We start from the raw sequence: 9,348 nt of genomic DNA on the forward strand, positions 1-9,348 counted from the left end.
AGTCTCCTGTCTTGTCTTGAATCCAGTCTCCTGTTTCTGGTCCTATCATGTCCCCATTCGGTCCTGGTACCATATTGGTTATACAATGAGGTCCGTTAAAGTGTGAACATAGCATTGGACATGTGTAGGGAAATTGCGCATGTGCCTAAATTCATTGGACATTTTCTCTTTATTTTCAAAGTGTCTCAAAAATCTAAAAGTTTCACTGAAGACACAATATAACAGAATATTAATACCCTGAATATGAAGAAATTTTACTGTGGATTTAACTTGTAATAGCCCTATAAACATAGCACTTGATGCAATTGAATGTGGGGAAATTGCTTATTTGGCTAAATTCATTGGATATTATCTCTTTATTTTCAAAGAATATCAAAAATCTGAAATGCTCACTGAAGACACAATATAACAGACTATTAATATGCTGAATATGAAGAAATTTAACTGTGGAAATTTTTTGTCATAGCCCTGTTAACATAGGATTGGACATGATAGAATGTGTGGAGAAATTGTGCATTTGGCGTAATTCATTGCACATTATCTCTAAATTTTCAAAGAGTCTCAAAAATCTGAAAGTCTCACTGAAGACACAATATAACAGAATATTAATACCCTGAATATGAAGAATTTTACTGTGGATTTAATATGTAATAGCTCTAAAAATATAGCACTTAATAGAACAGAATATGGGGAAATTCCTTATTTCAATGATACTATGGGCACCACACGCATTCCAGTAAAGTACATTCACATGTACTACTCACAAGTAGTTTTACTGTAATATAGCTTAAACAATACATTTCATACATTTAAACAAGTGTCACTGCACATGCAGAAGTCTCATAGGCGTTACACAACATATGGTGCAATTCACATTAATATAGAATGGGCATAAATGGCATACAGCCTATACAATACATTGTGTCAACACAAACCCATAGAGAAATGAACTCTCCAGACCCTATTTCTGAAAGCATGTCGTTTTATATCTAACAAGTGTCACTGCACATGTAGGAGAGTCTCACACTATAGACGTTTCACACCTTATCATTTTCTTTGTTCACTTTTATAAACAAGTTTCAAAATTCCATGATTCAAAATCTCTGCTTTAATTATTTTGAGCCCTTTTATTGTCTTTTTGCTGACGTTGAAATAAATAGAGTTTGACAAGAAATTTGTGGCTACACAAAATATCCGTTCTTGTTGTTCTGGTAAGTTTATTTATTTATTTATTTATTTGTGTATTGTTCTAATCATAAACATTCTAGTAGTCATCCATTTTATGATAAATAAAACTGGCTTAAAACTTTGTGATATGATTCCACTGTGATTCACTGTATTCAATTATTTTATAAATTTTCCAATATGGAATCAAGTTTTCAGAAAGAACACTTGTGGTCTTGGTCAGCTGTGACTGCGAATTACCATAAGACTCTCCAGCCTCTTTCAGCCACATTCAAAAATAAGTGACAGAAGTTTGTTACTGATAAGTTGTTTGGTCAAAAGTTGTTTAAAGTTGTTTTCCATGGTATAGGCCCTTAGAACAACCAAATTGTTTTGGTACACAAGTGTTATGAATGACTTAATTTCCCAGGTGCTTAAATGTTTTGCACTGTACTTCAAGTGCCTCATGGAAGGCAGCATATACTTTAGCATATAGAGTCTTTTTTGTGTCTATTGTTTGTCTTGTACATATGATAGATTATGCAATATAATATGTCATATAAAATAGTTCACCCTTTTAAAATTGCCTATTTCTTTTGTTTCACCTCTCTCTTAGTATGTTATGGTGTTTGGTGACTCTCATCTGTGAAGCTTTGCTGATGCCGAAAGGATGTTTCAGTTGTACTCCGTGTGCATCAGCATCTACCCTCCATAGGGTTATTGAAGCAGAACGTCTTGAGAGAGAACTCGTGAGAACTTGAGAGGGACTTGGTTTGCCTCCTGGCTCCAGGTAACCACAGTTCTTAGTTAAAGTAGAAATGTTCTGATAAAATTACTCAGGAAAGTCTAAGCAATCATCCAAAGGGACCACTCCAGTAATATGAATAAAATTAAATGAATATTTTTAGAAATAGGAAACAAAGTCCTTTACCGCTGTTTAACAATGCAGTTAACAATTTCACCTGAAGTCGAACAATTGAGGAGGCAAGACAAGATGTTTGCTGGAATAAAGTAAACAAATTCATATTTATTTTACATGTTCACTCACATAACAAATTTGTTTCTTTTCGTGTAAATGTTTATAAGATTTTTAAGGTGTGCATCATTAACTTCCCAAACAGGCTGACTGTGGATTTAGATTACCAAAACATTACGCATCAGGAGTTCAATCGTGTGGCAGTTAAACTGGGTGTTCGCTATCTGTGCACTGCCAACAATTTCAAGTCTTCAAATATGAAGTTGTGCAAAGATGGTGTACACCATGGGTGTCCAAACTACGGCCAGGTTTAATTGGCCTGCAAGACATTTTATAAATAGAAAAGAATATGACCCGCACTTCAACTTTTGCTTGAGTGTATTGTACTTCTTAGTTTTAACACCAAGGGTTTGATCAAGGCAGTTGCTCCACCAAAAAGACAATCTCAGAAAAAAATTCCCCCAAGTTACTAAACATGGCAGAACCAAAGAAGCGAAAGGTAGAAAGTGAGTGCAGAAATTTTCAGAAACGGTGGAAGAGTGAATATTTCTTTAAAGAATTCAAGGGGAAGTGTGTCTGTCTGATCTGCACTCAAACTGTGGCAGTTATGAAAGAGTATAATGTACGACATCATTATGAAACCAAACATCAGGCCTATGCATCCTACACTGTTGCTGAGCAAGAGCAGAAAGTAAAGTAAATGGTAGCTATTAGTAATCTCCCGTCTAGACGATTGCAACGCCCTCCTGACAGGTCTTCCGGCCTGTGCTGTGAGACCGCTACAGATGATCCAGAATGCGGCAGCACGTCTGGTCTTCAACCAACCAGAAAGAGCACATGTCACGCCCCTATTAGTTGAGCTGCATTGGCTACCCTTAGCTGCTCGCATCAAATTCAAATCACTAATGATGGCCTTCAGAGTATTCACTGGTTCTGCTCCCATCTACCTCAATAGACTCTTAAAACCATACGTTAGCGCCCGCCCTCTCCGTTCCTCAAAGGAGCGCCTACTAACACGACTAACCCCCCGTACAGGTCAGTTGAGGCTATTCTCATCTCTGGTACCACGCTGGTGGAACGAGCTTCCAAGCACTATCAGAGCAACAGAAACCCTCTCTGCATTCAAGAAATCATTGAAAACCCAGCTCTTCCGAGAGTATCTTTTGCACTGAATGTCTTTCTTTAATGCACTTATTACTTCCTGGCATATTGCACTTAATGTAAGGTATTTTGTATAATTTGTGCTGTAGTTCAAATGTTAGATCCTCTTTTGTAAGTCGCTTTGGATAAAAGCGTCTGCCAAATGCATAAATGTAATGTAATGTAGCTAGCCTGCAGGGTCAGCAACAGTATTTTTTTTGTGCTCAAAAAGTCCAGGAAAAGGCTCCAATAGCCAGCTATGAGGTCGCCCAACTCATCGCAAGACATGGCAAGCCTTTTTCAGATGGAGACCTCATAAAACAATGCCTCGTTAAAGTCGCTGAAACAATGTGCCCCGAAAAAGTGCAGGACTTCAACAACATCAGCATGTCCAGAAATTCAGTTGTGCAACACATTGAAGACTTGTAAGCCAACGTTAATCTGCAACTGTCTGATAAAGCTTGTGCTTTTGATTTTTACTCCATCGCATGCGATGAAAGCACTGATGCCACAGCTGCTAATATTTTGCAGGGAGAGGATGAGAACTTTGGAGTTACAGAGGAGCTGCTTGATCTTAAGAATCTAAAAGGCACAACAAAGGATATGGATATTTTTGAAGCTGTGTTAGACTCAATTGACAAAATGGGACTTAAATGGGACAAGCTGTGTGGAGTTACAACAGACAGGGCTCTAGCTATGGCAGGTGCACACAAAGGAATGGCCTCTATGGTGTGCTCTAAGGTGAAAGAGACTGGAGGTGAGGCTTTTAAAATGCACTGCATTGTTCACCAAGAAGCCCTTTGTGCCAAGACAGTCAATCTTGGAGATGTAATGAACAAAGTTGTGAAAACTGTCAACATAATTCGAACAAGGGGATTGTACCACAGAGAATTTCAGGCTATCCTTTCTGATGTCGCTGCTGAATATGGAGATCTACTCTATCACTCGTATGTGCGCTGGCTAAGCCGTGCTGAATCGTTTTTACTCCAAGGACAGGAATTGACCAGTTTTTGAAGGAGAAGGACCAACCTCCTCATGAGCTGAATGACCCTTTATGGTTGGCAGACCTAACATTTTTAGTTGATCTGATTGATCATTTAATCACCCTGAACAAGAGCCTACAAGGGAAAGAGCAGCTTGTACCACAACTTTATGCGCACATGAAAACATTTTGTGTGAAGCTCAATTTCTTTAAGACACAACTGTGCAACTTCAACGTTGTGCACTTCCCCACATTGTCTGAGATCAGAACTGCTTATCCACAGACCAACCTTTCTGCTAAAAAAGTGAAATATGTGTCTGTGATTACATGTCTCGAAACTGAATTCAGACAGCACTTCCAGGATTTTTCTGTCATTGAAAAAGAAATCAAGCTATTCGCGACTCCTTTCTTGGTGGATCCCGAAGATGTGGAAGAGAGTCTGCAATTAGAACTCATCGAAATCCAGTGTGATGATTCTCTGAAGAATCACCATCTGCTGCTTTCCCTCCCCGAGTTCTACTGGGACTTGGAAAAGGAAAAGTTTCCTCTAATGAGAAGCCACGCGAAAAAAATTATCAGTCTATTTGGCTCAACATACATATGTGAGCAAACATTTTTGCTGTTAACACTGAACAGAAGCAGATTGAGAACCAAAATGACAGACAGCCATCTCTATAATGTCCTTCGCATCTCAACCACTAAGTTTAATCCAGACCTGCCAGCCATCCTTCGGTCCAAAGCACAGCAGCACTGCTCCCACTGAGTGCAATGTCATTCCCACTTTAGGTGAGTAAAAAATATATTCCACAGTACCTGTGAGTTAATGCATGTGCAAGTACACATGCTTCAAATATCAATAATGTGCATCAATTCTGTCACTAGCCTGCTTTTGCGCACTACTTTCTTATATGTGTTTTTCTTGTTAACACACAGAGTACAAAGTCAACTGATCTCATCTGATGCAGATGTGCTACTTGATCAACTTACAACTGTCCGGATTTTTGGCACAAGTGGCATCGGCTCAGCACCGCAGCTGAATGGCCCAATTTACATACCTAGTGCAGCTGATACTCACCAGAATAATTTACTGATATGCACTCATGTTATTAAGTCCAGTTCAGTCTGTTAATGTTGATAACCGTTTCAAACGAATGTCAATAACTTAAACAAGCTTAAAATTTACCCATCCCATTTCCCCCTTTATTGTTTTTTGTCTGTACTTTAAAACTCTACTGTAAAGAAGAAATCTGAGCCTGCTGTTCTGAGAAAAAGCTACCAAAGCTTTTTGTCAATAAAGATCCATTTATGGAAAGTTGTCTTTAATAATATTCAACAATATAAAATATTTGACCACTTTTAATTGATTTTTCTAACTTTAATACACTAAAGTTAAGGCTATATATCTAATTTCTAGTAAGTGGCCCAGCCCCTCCTATATTTCTATGTATGTGGCCCTCAGTGAAAAAAGTTTGGACACCCCTGGTGTATACCTAAGCCACAATGAAGGCAATCCACTGTTAGCAGAACTACTGTGGATCATGTCCTACCAAGAGCTGTTTCCTGTAACACACTCAGCAGTTGTCATGCTCTGGCCCTTGTGTTTTCCTGTTGTCTGTCTCCTTTGTTTGCCATGTGCTAGGAACACTTGGCTCTGTTTATGTTTTGTCCCTTGTCTCTGCCTTAGCCTGCGCCCTCTTGTCAATGTCCCCACGTGTGTCTCCTCTGTAATCCTGCCCCCTCATTATCAGTCTCTGCATTTGTCCAATTCAGTCTCCGTCCACCCAGTTGTGACAGAATGTCCACCTTACAAAAAGGATGTAGCAAATCGAATGTTCTCTATAAGAGGCATTTGACTTAGCAGAGAAGTTGGTTTCTGTTACTGTGGGAGATCCGCCTGCTGTTCTACAATCTTTCAAACTGTGAAATAATGTAAATACAAACTCTGAGTTTCTTATTGCAATGCAAACTTTATTTTCAAAATCTGAACTGTCCTCCTCCACCTGAGTTTCTTAGAATAATGTTCATGAGATCACTCCTTAGAGGAGAAACCTTACAGTGGGCTGAGAAGGTCCTGAGAGAAAAAGCTCTAGAACTAACGGAGGAGAGTTTCATTAAAAACTTTCTTAGAACAAGAGTCTCTCAGGCTGCTCCAGAGGATGTTTCTTCATGGACCCGTTCTTGTGCCAACAGAGTACCCTGCCGTTTCTGTTCCTATTCCGCAGCTCCGGTTCCCGTGAAGGTGGCTCCCGCCACTCTGGTTCTCATGAAGTCAGCATCAGCTGCTCCTGCCCAAGTGAAGGCGGCTCCTGCCATGCCTGTCCCCATGAGGGCAGCTCCCACCGCACCTGTTCCAGTGAAGGCAGCTCCCACTGTTCCAGTACCCATGAAGGCGGCGACATCTGCTGCTTCTGTCCTAGTGATGGCAGTGACCTCGGCTGCTTGTGTTCTTGTGAGTGTGACCTCAGCCGCTTCTGTTGGTGCTCCTAAGTCAGCCCTATGGACTTCAGGGTTGACTTCTAGAACTGTGCCCTGGCTGGTTTCTCAGACAATGTCACAGACTTTTACCAGTCCTGAGCACTCCCCATTGTTTGTTTTTGTTCCACAGTCTATCCCTGTTTCTCTGTGTCCCTGTGCCTGTGTGCATTTGTCTCAGTCCCAGTCCTTGTTACTGTGTTCATATCTTACCTGTTTATGTCTTGGTCCCTGTTCCCCTGCCTAGTCCAGTCCCAGTACTCAGCTCCAGTCTCATCACTCGTCTCTGCTCCTGTCCTGTCCTGTCCTCAGTCCATTCCCCGTTTCAGTCCAGTGTCCTCTCCCAAGTCCTGTCACCCATTTCTGGCCCAGCCTTGTTCCGAGTTCTGTCTCCTGTTGCAGTCACCTAGTTCCAGTCCTGTTTCTGCTCCTGTCGTGTCCACAGCCCAGTCTCCTCTCCAGTCCGTTTCAATCTTTCCTCCCGTTTCCGGTCCGTTTCCTGCCTCTAGTTCAGTCCCGTCTGATCCCAGGTTTCGTCTCCTCTTAGTACCTTCTCTCAGTCATCTGTCTTGTCTCCTTTCCAGTCCTGTATCCAGTCTCCTGTCCTGTCATCTGTCAGTCCAGTGTGATCTGTAAGTCTCATCTTTTGTTTTCCTGGTTCCTCCCCTTTGCCAGCTTGGGAGGGGGGAGGGGTTCTGTATCTATGCACCCTGGGAGTTGCACTTTTGGGGACAGGCTTCTATCATGCTCCAGCCCTGTCTTGTAGAAGCATATGGCTCTGTTTTTATTTTGTCCCTTGTCTCTGCCCTAGCTCTGCCCTCTTGTCAGTGTCTCCACCTGAGTCCACCTTATTGTGTTTGCATCCGCCTCCCTCAGTCCACCCATCATTACAGTTGTTCAGAAGGTGGTGCAACAATCTGGATCAACTGTGACATTAAAACACAACAAAGCATATGCAGTATGCTGTGAAAAATGCTGTGATGCAGATGTTAGTTAGCCTATTTTGTGTGGAGGTTTTTGTCGTTCATGATATACCGTATTTTCCGCACTATAAGGCGCACCGGATTATAAGGCGCACCTTCATTGAATGACCTATTTTAAAACTTTGTCCATATATAAGGCGCACCGGATTATAAGGCGCATACAATAGACGCTACAGTAGAGGCTGGGGGTTACGTTATGCATCAATTAGATGGAGCTGCGCTAAAGGGAATGTCAACAAAACAGTCAGATAGGTCAGTTCAACTTTATTAATAGAATACAACCCAGCGTAGTTTAAGGTAAAACATGTAGTGCAATGTTAATATACCCCACATCGTGGGGGGGGACTTTTCCTCGATTCAATAATAATAATAATCACAATATAGTAACACTCGAAATAGTGCAAAGCGATAACAATATATCAATAACTCAACGTTGCTCAAACGTTAAAATCACACAACACACAAAATAAACAGGTAAAGCTCACTTTACTAAGTTATTCCTCTATTCCCGTGTTCTTCTGCGTGACTGATCGCCTTGAGTTTAAACTCTGCGTCATATGCGTGTCTCTTAATAGGAGCCATTTTGGGGTCTTTACATAAAAAACAAATGGAAATGAAATATATATACCGGTATATATCCAGCATGCACCGCGCGCGGAAGAAAATGAAGTAGGCGGCTGCTTACCGTAGTTGCGAGACCTGGCTCAATATTGTTCCATATATAAGGCGCACCGGATTATAAGGCGCACTGTCGGCTTTTGAGATAATTTGATTTTTTTAGGTGCGCCTTATAGTGCGGAAAATACGGTACCCTCACTGAACAGAATAAATATACTTACCTTGTATCTACACTTGACCATTTCATTAGCTTCACTTACCATATAGGAGCACTTTATTGTTCTACAATTTAAGACTGCAGTCCACCTATTGCTCTGAATACACCATTTCCCCTCTTCACCCTGTTCTTCTATGGTTAGAACACCCGCAATGCAGGTGGATCATTCTCAGCACTGCAGAGACACTGTCATGGTGGGGGGGAGTTAATGTGTGTTGATCTGGTATAAGTGGATCAGACACAGCAGTGCTGTGAAACCACTATACTCAGAATAGTAATTCAAACCAGACCACTGGTGAAGAACTAGACAACTTAAAATGGACAAAAATTGTAGAAGCAAAGAGTTGTAGTAAAAAAAAAAAAAAGGCTTAGTTAGTCTTTATTTTTCTTATTAGCTGAAAATGATTTATGCAAGTACGCTGTCATTGCTTCTAGCTCTGCAATATTGAGGTTTAACTCAATTCACACTATACTATACTACTACTATATGTAGTCTATAAGAATCATAACCCTCTTGTTTCCTCTCCAGGATGTGTAATATGAATAATCATTTAATGCATTGGGCACTGTTGGTTCAACCATTTCATACAGTTGTTGAACACAATAAAGGGTCTGATAATGTTGTGTCAAGTTCTCTATTACCCCTAGAGTAAAAGAGTTTTGGTGGGAGGGTGTTATGGGTCTTATTTGCTCCTTGGAATTAGAATTGTCGCTTGCCATGTACTACTGTGCGTGTCTGTCTTTTTCTTTTGCTCTCTCTCCCTGTCTCTAGGTGGAGCTCTCATGTAGTGCTGGG

This window comes from Hoplias malabaricus, chromosome 8 (assembly GCF_029633855.1).
Source record: "Hoplias malabaricus isolate fHopMal1 chromosome 8, fHopMal1.hap1, whole genome shotgun sequence".
Taxonomy (NCBI): domain Eukaryota; kingdom Metazoa; phylum Chordata; class Actinopteri; order Characiformes; family Erythrinidae; genus Hoplias; species Hoplias malabaricus.